Source organism: Ixodes scapularis, unplaced genomic scaffold, assembly GCF_016920785.2.
Source record: "Ixodes scapularis isolate PalLabHiFi unplaced genomic scaffold, ASM1692078v2 PGA_scaffold5__190_contigs__length_132052651, whole genome shotgun sequence".
In the NCBI taxonomy this organism is placed as follows: Eukaryota; Metazoa; Arthropoda; class Arachnida; order Ixodida; family Ixodidae; genus Ixodes; species Ixodes scapularis.
In genome coordinates, this window is record NW_024609880.1 from 45,879,829 (window position 1) to 45,892,056 (window position 12,228).

At 45.8% G+C, this 12,228-nt stretch overlaps 1 long non-coding RNA gene across 1 annotated transcript; it reads left to right on the forward strand.

The window, feature by feature from the left end:
- Positions 1-2,878: 2,878 nt before the first annotated feature.
- Positions 2,879-8,156, forward strand: LOC121837939. The gene is made up of 2 exons (XR_006078352.1): positions 2,879-2,999; positions 4,650-8,156. It is a non-coding gene; the product is annotated as an uncharacterized LOC121837939 (long non-coding RNA).
- Positions 8,157-12,228: the final 4,072 nt, after the last annotated feature.

Sequence of the window (12,228 nt, forward strand, 5' to 3'; positions counted from 1 at the left end):
GCACCTTACGCTGAGTGAGCTAGAGCGGGTGCTGCATGAAGTCAAACCTACGGCTGCCGGACCAGATGGAATTCATTATTACATGCTTACACATCTCCACCCCTCTACACTTGGCATAGTCCTGTATTTGTTTAATCGCATTTGGCACGAGAGCACATTTCCATTCTCAAGGAGAGTGGCCACTGTTATCCCTTTGCTAAAGTCTGGAAAAGATGCATCATTCGCAACCAGTTATCGCCCAATAGCGCTAACAAGCTGTCTTAGTAAGACTCTGGAGAGAATGCTTAACAAACGACTCATGTATTTTTTGGAAAAAGAAAATATCCTTGACAAATACCAGTGTGGGTTTCATTCGTCACGGTCTACAATGGATCATTTAGTTCGTCTGGAGACTACTATTCGTGAGGTTTTTGTAAATAAGCAGTACTGCCTGTCTGTTTTCTTCGACTTGGAAAAAGCGTACGACACGGCATGGCGTCATGGCATCCTGCAAGACCTGTATAGTTTTGGCATTCGTGGTGGAATGCTAGCATTCGTCAAGAGCTATCTGGGGATGCGTACCTTCCGTGTTAAATTGGGCACTACTTACTCAAGAGAGTTCTGCCAGGAAAATGGCGTTCCTCAGGAAGGCGTTTTGAGTGTGACCCTTTTTATAGTTAAAATGAACTCAATAGCTCGGGCCATTCCACCATCTGTACAGTATTCACTCTATGTTGACGACCTTCAGATATCCGTCTCATCCTGCAACCTTGCTTTGTGCGAACGTAGGGTCCAACTAGCAATTAACAATTTGCTCAAGTGGGCAGACCAGAACGGCTTCAGCTTTTCACCTGAAAAAACAGTGTCTGTTTGTTTTTCTCGCCTACGGGGAACTTCAGTGAAGCCCTCGTTGACCATGCGATCCGCTTCAATTCCAACAAAACCTGAACATAAATTCCTAGGGCTTATTTTTGACAGTAAATTGACTTTTCTTTTGCATATCAGGTATCTCAAAGTAAAATGCCAAAAAGCACTAAGGATCCTTAAGGTGCTTTCCCACACCTCCTGGGGCTCTGATTGCCTCTGCCTCCTCCGAATTTACAGATCGGTGATTCACTCGCGCCTTGATTATGGTAGTAGTGTGTATGGATCGGCAAGGCCTTCAGCCCTACGAATGCTTGACCCTATTCATCACCAGGGACTGCGGCTGTCTACAGGTGCATTTCGCACGTCGCCTATCCCCAGCCTTTACGCAGACTCAAATGAATGGTCTCTGGAGAAGCGAAGGTTTGCTTTAGGGTTTATGTATTCGCTTAGAATTCGTTCAGTTCCCTTGCACCCTTCTCGAGAAGCTGTTGAAGAAATGAGATATAAACATGCTTTTGACAACAAGCCCACTGTAATACCACCTTTTAGTTTGAGAAATGCATCCAAAGCAGATTAAATTGGACTGAGTAGTACAATGCCCGTCACTCCTGTTCCACAAACTATAGCTCCGTGGGACCACTGCCTCATTTCCTGTGACCTTTCACTAACAAAAATTAAAAAGAAAGAAACTCCACCAGAATACATAAAACAGGAATTTTTTGAGCTTCAGAATAGATATTCTGGACACAACTCATACTACACGGATGGTACTAAGACAGAATCGTTTGTTGGATGTGCTATGGTCGGCCCCTCTGTTCGCTGTGTAAAACGGATTGCGTGTACAGCCACTATTTTAACAGCAGAGTTATGCGGTCTCCGTCTTGCAGTTGATCATATTGTAAAAACAAAAAGCAAGCAGTCAGTCGTGTACACTGATTCACTGAGTTCTCTGCGCTCACTCTCATCATTAAAGACTTCGAAAAACCCAATAATCATGGAGTTACAGAATAAAATTATTGATGCTTCAAAAAGGAATATTAAAATAATTTTATGTTGGGTTCCTAGCCATGTTGGTATACCCGGAAATGAAGAAGCAGACCTTGCTGCAAGTTCTGCTGGTGAGCAAGAAGTGGACCTGCATGACATTCCATACAAAGACTATAGCACACTTTTAAAGCATTCTATTAGAAGGAAGTGGCAGCAAGAATGGGATGAAGAAGTTAATAACAAGCTCCATTCTGTAAAACCATTGATCAGTGAGTGGGAGAGTGCTCGACACTGTGAACGTTTCTATGAGGTTGTCTTGTGTCGACTGAGGATAGGTCATACACACCTTACTCATGGCCACCTCCTGCGCAGGGAAGAGGCCCCAGAGTGTGAGAACTGTTTTAGTCCTCTAACAGTTTTACACATTTTACTTGAATGCCCAGCGTATGACCAAGAACGTCGAAAACATTTTTCTCAATTATATAACGAGCATACGCCTTTACACCTTAGTATTCTACTTGGCAACGACCCACTTGTACCACACAGTTGTGTTTTTAACTTTTTGAGAGCTATCGGTCTTTTACACCGGCTATAATTTTATATTCAACTTCATCTCCATCACTATTTACAAGTCATATACATAGTTTTAATCCACCACAGCTACTAAAGCTCTTTCTCCTCTGAAACATTCTCTGCAATAGTCTGTATCTGGCGCATCATAGCCTAAGATGCTTTTGCACCATAAAACCCTAATCAATCAATCAATCAAATTTTTACATTTCCAGTCGCACAGTTTTGTATGTTTGTACAGTCTGATCATTTTCTACTATTTCAGTCTCATAGTTTTGAACATTTGTACAGTCTCGCTGTTCAGAACACTTTGAAACTGTTCCTGTCATTAAAACTAAAGATGAAAATGTGACGTTGCACCCTAGCAATTCCGTCATTTCCATTTTGGGCTCGCTGCCTGTGGCATCAAGGCCATATGACTTTTCTCGTGGCCTTGCATGTTGTGGATGCCTCTTGTGTTCCCCGTTCCCTCCAGTTGCACGGCCCTGGTTTTGTCGGTGGTGCACCTGACACTGGTGATGCGGACCCTGTGCGGCCTGCCCAGCAGCCCCGGCTGGATCGACGAGTACCTGGCACACGCCGAGACACACATACAGGTGACCGCAGGTTGGGCAAGTGCCAAACAGGGTCATTGAGCACTCCCTGGGAGCCTGAGACAGTGATAGCATTTTCAGGGAGCTTGACCGAAACATGCAGTGTGTGCATATTTCACCTGTCCCCTGGTGTCGCTTTTAGATATGCTATGAAGTGGCATGTTCAAAAACTGTGAAATGTTTTTAGTTGTTTTTTTTGTTGCTTGGCAAGCTAGGTTTTGTGGCAGTTGTGCCACTATGAGAAACGGTTTGCACACCGCAGTGAAACACAAGTGCTACTCGGTACATATCCTGCAAAACACGATTCTTTTCTGCCAAACCTCGGCTTTGCCATAGTGCTGCTTGTAGTTTCTCGTCTAAATTTTCTTGACTCACGTTGTGTGTGGAATGTGCGCCCAGCCCAGGACAGCCTGGGAAGTTAGAATGATGCTCGCTGATGAGCAGCTGTCAGTGTTCCGGGCTTATGAGTCGCTGTGATGTACATGAAGTGTCGCTGGCGGAGCTAACATCAGATGATCCAACATCATCCACAGTCCTCTCTACTACTGTCATCCAATAAATAAGCAGTAAATGAAGTAAGAGAGCTAAATTCGTGCAGTTTTTGTTGCAGTGCCAGATGCGAGCAGGGTGCCATGTTTGAAAGCTGCTATCGCTGTGCCATAGGTTGTTTCTGATTGCCCCCCCTCCTTTTACGTAAATGCAAAACTACATTGAAACTGAAACTATAGTTGTTCCGTCAGTCACGACATGGCACATATTGCAAAGTACCAACTTCAAATTTTGGCAGCGCACAGAAATTATATTGGTCCTATGTGATTAGTGGCTATGGGCATGGCAAGGAAAGAGATGAAAAGTTATCGCTCCTAATTTTTCCAATTCACGCAGAAAACAATTTTCGCTTTGTCTAACGACGATTGCGAGCTTGCATCTGCGTGCAGTTTGCACGTATGCCAACAACCGCTAATATTAGTAAAAAAAAAAAAGTTGATTCGCAAGTTAATGAGCGCATGCATTGGGTCGCAGCTCGTGCTGCCCAGATAATGAAGGCAACGGCAGTAGCAGCAGTGAAAGACGAGGGCTGCGTACCTACACTGCCGTCGACTAGATAGCTCAACCTAGATCCATCAAATGAGCTACACTTACAGTGTGGGCATTTCATTCCCCGATTTTCTGGATGCCACCATTCCATTCCTTAGGACAAAGCGCACACTATCGGCAATGGCTACGATAAAAAAGTGTGACCTCCTGAACTTTAGATACGGCGTAGGAAGCTTGGATGATATAGCGTTGCTTTGTCGCACACTGCTTTAAGATTTTTAAAGAGAAAAACCATTTCCTGCTTGATGAACACCAACATGGCCGAAGTGTCGCCGAAGCGTAGCCCCCTTTTTCCACGCTACGGTTATGTATGCACGCTTGACCGAGGCCTGCGAAATTCCAAGGCATTGTTGAAGGAAAGAAGCTTGCACCGGAGCTGGGACGACCAAAGGACTTCTCTGCTGTTCTAATTCCGCCAGTTGCGATAGGTGGAGCGCACTCACCATTTGAAATTTCCTCTTCTACCGTCTTAATACTTTTCCGAAGTCAAGGTCGGATAATCCGCCTCGTACCCTATTCGTGTTTAACCGCAGTTCGCTCGGCGTCTCGCCTCAGGTGCTGCGGGAAGCGGGTCTGGCAGCCGACGCCTCGCTTCAACAGGGGCCCCAGCTGTGCGAAGTGGGCCAGGCGCAGCAGCCGTCGCTGTCGCTCTGGAAAGCGACGACAGACCGGCAACTCTCTGCGTGACCCGTCGGACGTTGCCAACCGCATTTAAGCGTTGCTCCGTGGTTAAACCGCGGACAACCGACGTCGCCCGACCGATCGGGCCGAAACCCGGTTCGTCGCTTGGACGATGCTTTGAGGTCTGTCGACGACGTTTGCATTTCCTTTCTGCGACGAGTTATAGCACCGTCCTTGGATCACCCGCTCTGGAACCTTTTCGTCGCGCCGTGGGGAAGTTTTTCACATGGAAAAATTAAAGGGTTGGGGTACGTGCGTCGACGGCGCTGGGAGTCGACCAATCGGATTGCTCGGAAAACCTAACGGCTGATTGGGGTTTGGAGAAGCCGGTGTGGAGAGAGTCGCTGGATGTGTCCACTCTTTCGCGAGACCCCACGGATCCGTCAAAAAGATGGACGGTTGGAAACGCTGTCTATACTCGAGACCTAGGGATCATATTATTTCGGAATAATCGAAATGTCATGTAAAGGGCGGTACATCTTGTCTTAACAAAAAAAGTAATCAAGATTTTTTTTTACTTATTTTCTTTTTTAAACTTCTATTCGGATTAGCGCCGCTTGCGGTGATAAAACTTGCTAGGGCAAAAACCACTGAAGCTTCCAGACCAGTAACTAGTTTATCTAAGGGTCGTGGTTGTGGTCACCGACGGGATAAGAAATGCAGAACGTGGCGAATAATCATCCTATTGTCACTCCGCAGCCAATGAGAATGTGGCATTAGCCGACGAAAGGGACAAGGACCGAATCGTGCAGCAAGCAGTGTGAAAGAAATGAGCCGCCGTCCGCATTTCTTAGACTGTAGGCGCCTACGAAACGCTCGGCTTCTGACTCGTCCCCCGGGTATCGTTTGCAGCTTCAACAGTCGTGTTCAAAACTTGCGTCTCCTTCTAGAGTTCCTCGCATAATAACGCTGCTAAAAAGCTGTAGCATTGATAGTATAACTGCTTCTGTGACTCAGTTCTGATAACATATTTCTTTAATGTATACTTCCATCCTAACATTTCTTTACCTATTTATTATTCTCAACCACTCGCTTTCACTCTTGTGCTAGTGCAGTCTTGCTTCCCAATATGAATCTCAGACCTGAGAAGAAATGTAGTATGTACTAATAAAAGAAAAAAAAAAAGTTGCCATACTTTCCAAGGCACTTTTTTTTTTTTTTTAATTTCCATTGGTGTCTTTTATTGCGGCTTACAAGTGTTTTTTTTCTATAAGTATGGACCTTAACTACACAAATTTGCCGCTGGGTTTATATTTTGTGTTCTCTGAATTTTCGAGAATATTCAAACTGGTTCCTGCTTGTGCGTATATCGCGATCACATTATACGTATGTAGGCCTTCCAGTACAGTTCTGCCTCGCCTGCCGTACAAATATACAAGTGCAGCATGTACAAGGGTGCAACCTGCATACCAATTCTTTGTGAAAACAGCTGTTTATAGGGGAATGCGTCTTAGAGGCCGGAAAATATGGTACAAACTTTCCGGCTTCATGGATGCACTTGGCCTATTTTAATAGACTGGTCTACTTGCAGCGTTCTAGAGAAAGTGTAACTCAAGCACCTACTTTTTACAGCGCAGCTCTTAGGCTCCCGTTTCCGGGTTGAGCGGCGGCACCGGCGCTGCGTCAACGTAACCGCGCTAAATTTACCATGAAAATTGGTGTCATGTGATCACAACACCAATTTAGTTTCCCCGCAAAATTTAGTGAGGAAAATAATGTCACATGACTTGGTGTCACATCACCTACGGACAAATTCAGTTTCTCTGCTAGATTTAGCGGGAAAATTGACGTCGTGTGATTTCAACAGCACTTCAATTCCCTGCTAAATTTAGCGGGAAAATTGACGTCACGTGACCTCAACATCAATTCAGTTTCCATGCTAAATGCAACGTGGAAAATGACGTCACATGACTTGGTGTCACGTCACCTACGAACAAATTCAGTTTCTCCACTAGATTTAGCGGGAAAATTGTGGTCACGCGACTTCAACAGCACTTCAATTCCCCGCTAAATTTAGCGGGAAAATTGACGTCACGTGACCTCAACACCAATTCAGTTTCCATGCTAAATGTAACGTGGAAAATGACATCACACGACTTGGTGTCACGTCACCTAGCTATGAACAAATTCAGAGTCTCCGCTAAATTTAGCGGGAAAATTGACATGTGCGGAGGAGGAGGAAGTAGGGAGAAGGGGAGAGGAGGAGTAGGGGAGGAGGAGGGGGAGAGAAGCAGGAAAGGAGCAGGAGGAGGAACGGAATACCCTTCCCTCCATGCCCTCCCCTCTTCCCCCTCAAGAGCTGCGCTCTAATTTCGCTTTACAGAGATCTATGAATGTCTATAATTTTTAGACTTTCTAAAATATAAAATAGATACACACGCTTTCTAGAAACCTTTTCCTCAGTTACTAGCTCGTATTTGCATTTTCACAGCTTTTGTTGCTCAGTGGCTAGAATATAGTCAAATCAAGCACATTATAGCTTTAAAATGGGTCTAACGGCTGAATATTGCTGGGCAGCGACTTGAACTACCTCTTGGGCATTTGGGCTTAGCAATTCATCCTTCCACTTCACTCAGCTGCCCAGAAGATTTCGCTTAGCAGCTCCCATGACCAGAGCAGGTTAAAATTCTGTGAACTAGCTCTACTTAATTTTCGAAAGTTGCCTACTATTCATGGAAAACTGGTTGGATAAACAGGTTGGGTGAACTAGCATTATTTTTAAAACAGTATTTAGGTGCTCTTCTTAGTTCAACATCAGTACTATATTTGTGTAAACAGATGCATTCATGATATTTTATATGCTCTATAAGCATATAAAATAAGCTGGTAAGCTAGAATGCATGCTTGACTAAACTATGCCACACTGTTAGGTGGTGGACTATTTATACATTATGTACAATGGAAGACTGAAAGAAATTGGATGTCACCAGTCGGCCCAGCAGACCTGTCACCAGCACAAACGATTTCTGTCAAAGTGTAGCCGATTATGTACTATTGCATAGTGATGCTTCTGCAAGTGCTCTGCAGTAACTGGTAAATTATGCTCATATTTGCTCACCTGAAAGGATGTGTATAGCCTGTGAATAACGCAGTCCCATGGCATGGTAGACATTGGCTGTAGCTTGTGCAGCTAGTCTGTAGTAAAAGCTGAATAATCGCTGGTGCAAGAAAGCATGCCACACAATTCAATGGCTGGAAAGCATGCGAGGAAATGCTGAAAGTGTGAACGCGTGCTGTCAGTGAGTCTTCCCGGAGCCGTAAAAAGCTGCCTTCTTTGTTTGTACTTTTGCTGTAAGCTTTGTACATTGCCTTGCCTCATAATCTCCTTGTCTTTGCTGTAAAAGCACCAAATCCCCTGAAATAAATATGGTTGGTATCTAAGCTCATATGTCTGGTTAATGATGTGCCACTCAACTCTTCATTATATATCGCATGAACAGTGTTTATGCCACCGTAAAACTGTTCTTTACACTTCTGCCACAAGGGCATGAAAGGTACCTGCTAGAGACCTTGTTGTCCTATCAAGTGAAACCTCTTTAAAAAGACCATGAAACGTTTGTTTCACTTTGGCTACTAGTGCTCAGAATAACCACTTCATATCCCCCAAGCATGGTACAGGAGTCAGTTTTTGCTTGCATGGATCCCCAGGAAGCCTCGAAAACTGCCGCGGAACCCTCCATATTTGCCGGCTGAGATAAAACAGATGCACAATTGTAGGCAATTTTGCTCGTGTTGCTTCCTATATATTCCCACCATATCAATCGCGAAAGTGAGATAAAGGAGCTTTGCATGGTGCTTCCGCGCAGCCTGTGGCGAGGGGGGAGGGGGGGTTGCAATTTGGGTGTTCGCGGAACCCATGAGACCAACTCGTGGAACCCAGTTTGAGAACCCCTGTTCTACGGTAATCATCAGTGGCAGACATGCAAAAGTTATGGTTTTCTTTGCTGTACAATTGTTTCTCCATTTGTTTTCAGTTTCAATGGTGTGTACCACTCTGTATGAGGCACTTAGTTGGGTAAAACTCTGGGTGTGCTGAAACTGAGCAATCCAAGGATTTACATTGCTCTCTCAAACGCATGGTGCATAGAAGCTTACAGGTCTCATCAAGACGATAACTAACAACAATACGGCGAACCAACATCTGGAATGTTTAGGCTCCGCATCGGAGCTCGTCTTCAAATTCTTTGTTCACCAGCCATTAAAAGGTCACCATTAGCTTGTACAGATGATATATACTTGGATGACGATTGTTGTTGAAGTGGCCAAACTGAATTTCGGAAAGGGTCTACAGTGTAGACCGCATATAACGTATGTTGCAGGAGTCGCGAAAATCCGCACTACAAGCGGTACCGCGTTATAACCAAAACATCAGTTTTTCAGGCCAAACCACATGCCATGAGACAACTTACCTTTATAAAACAATTTATTTTATGTTAGACGAAGAGGAGTCTTTATTTTACCAGACTAGTACACTTCTCTTTTAAGTGTGTCAATTTTGAAAGAAATGAGCGACTTTTGCCTGGCGCAGCCTTTTAATGGCGTCGCTGGTTGCAGACGGACGTTGCGAGCGTTCAGGGTTGCTAACCCTAATCACCTTTCTCCGGTGATGAAGACGCATGAAAATTCGCATCCTTTATACAGTACGCGCCAGTAATACCTTCAACTTTAGCACAGGCGTGAAATGCTCCAGATAAGATATCCGGGCGATGTTCGAAAACACAAATGCTTAGAAAGCACCACTGTAGTCGAAGTAAACAAACACGACGACACGGGCGTTTCTGCCGTCTTGAGAGTGCCGCCACGACATCGCCGCACGAGTAGGTGGATCTTCCCTTCTAGTACGTGCTGGGTTATCATAGCGACACACATAGAAAATTCAGTCAAGGATAGCGCTTTTACGCGGAACGATCGGAACCGACGCCATGTTTGCGGATAGAAGCCGGCCCACGACCGGCATGCAATGCGCTCTAACACTTCTCCTCGACCTGCGATTGGTCTGTCGTTGCGGTTGTTTCCAACGCCAACACAGCGGAGAGACGCACGCACGTGAACGACACGTGCGTGCGTCCCTCCGTCGGTATGGCAACTGAAGCCTCTCTCTTCGCTTCTCTCCACTTCTTGGAGCCACGACTTCGAGCAGCCTCCTTGCCCCGCGAGTGCCGCTTGCGGCTAGCCAGGCTAGCGCCGTTATCTAGTGTCGCACAGGGAAGCGTGCTGGCTGCGCCGGTCAATCGGTGCAATCGGCGCGCTTGGCGCGCTATTCCAGAAACCGCTCTATAACCGGTATTTCCCTTCGCGCGCCTGCATTTTAAGCGGTATGTAATTACATGGAGTTCTATGGGAGGCGAACCGGTGGTTTAAAAAAGCCGCATTATACCCGGTCCTGCACTATAAGCGGTTACGTTGTAAGTGGTCTATACTGTATTCTGCATTAAAAAAGCTGGACAATCTGCATTGCACAAAAGACTTTGCGACATACCAATGAGTTGATTACATGAGTGCGAGAAGGGTCGAGAAGAATTTCCGGCGGCCAGGTTCCATTTCACATACCGTTCCTCAAACATCTACCACCTGGGTTCAAAGGCGGATCCAGAACTCTGCTTTGAGGGGGGATCTAAATTAGCATAAACAGGACTCCGGTTCACCTTTTGTTTTAGCCGCCGCAGAACCACACTGCGCCGACGGCCCCTAGATGTGCTCCGCTACGCCGACTTATTGGCTCCAAGCTGTGCTTTGAAACTGCCTCCACAGACTTCAGTCTCGGTTGAAGCGACGGAGTGCTTTCCTATGTTCAGAGTACAAGTGTGCCTGCTACGGTGCGACCTACCCTATTTTGAACCCTCGTCCTTGAGTGCCGAGCCTTCTACCACCTGGCACAACGGCAGTCGGTTTTATTTTGGGGGGTCCATCCATGTCAAATTGCTCCCCGAGAAGGGGGAAGGGGGGGGGTCGACTTTTCACATTCCGTTTGAGGAAGGGTATGTGAAATGGAACCTGGCCGTCGAAATCCAAGGAGCAGCCGACGGGGGCGGCCGCCCCTTGGATTTCGGCGGATCCTAGGGGTGGCTGCCCCCCCCCCCCCCCCCTTGGATCCGCCCCTGCCTGGGTTGTGCAGTGAGCTCATCAGTAAAAGCACGCAGTGCTCAATAACTGGTAATAACCTTCCAAGCGAGCGAATTCTCACTTCCCAAATGAAAACAAATTTATGGCAAGCAACATAGCACTACAAGAGCATCTGTCACAGACGCAGAGTAAGAAAAAAAAGCTGATCTTGCTATCCCGAGAACCTTTAGAAGGTTGCTTGTAACCTTCTTGCAACTTCTAAGCTCTGCTTCCATTGCTGGATCCTCCTTGAGTCACCTCTAAAAATATGTTCTCAATGTCGGCATTTGTACGCCGAAAAGACATCACTGTGTAGAAGTGCTTCGAAAGTACAGTCAAACTTGTTTATAACGAACAGCAGGAAACACTACGATCAGTTCGATATAGCAAGTAATTCGATATAGCAAAAAAAACATTTACAACGAACTTCCATGATGCGTTCGTTGAAGAGCGAGAGCTTCTCTTTCTTTCTTATCTCTTTGCTTCCGCCTTGTAGCAACGCGCTGGAAAGATATATATTTTTCTTTTTTTGCATGCGTGCAGTTTTTTTTAAGCTTATCTTTTCTTCTGAATTGCTTCTCTTCGTGGGCAACCTTTTTGGGATAAAAAGGTTTTTTTGTTTTTTTTTGTGCATCCATGCAGTGTATGTTTTAGCTTTCTCCCCTTCTGAATCGCTTCTCTTCACTCAATTATGTTCGCAACTTGAGCTTTTGGAATTTTCCTTTCCTACTTCTTTCATGGGGGGGGGGGGGGGGGGGGGGGGGGGGGGGGGAGGACAGGCCAGAAGACGACTGTTTCCGCGTTTTTGGAAAGCTTCCCGTGGAGAAAAAGTTTGATATAGCCAATTTGTTGTTCGTTATAAGAATTACTTTCTACATGCATTTTTATTTATAATTTCTGCGAGTTCGATATCGACAATAATTCGCTGTATGTGGGTTCGTTCTAAACGGGTTTCACTGTATGGTTGAAGTGTGGAAAGGTGGTTCAAGTTACACTGGGCACAAGGAAACTTCTCACATGTGCTTAACTATAAGAGTGAGGAAGCAAATATGTACTGCCATAGCCCCGTCTATACTCACAAAGCCTGGCAATTCGATGACGGAGCCATGGAGTGCCTGGTCGCAGATTTGGAGCGCGAGGATCTGGTAGCACAGAGCATTTCTCGGGGAGTCCGGTATTCAGCGCAGAGCTTTTGCAGCGGCGAGGACCCGACGAGAAAGGAAGCGGTACCCCGAGGAACGCGAGAAGCACGAGCGGACATTCCATCGCATGGGACAAGTGTGTTTCGGTGTTTCGTTGCAGCGGGGCGCCCATTACACGAGTCGTCTGCCACTCGTACCTTTTCACTTTC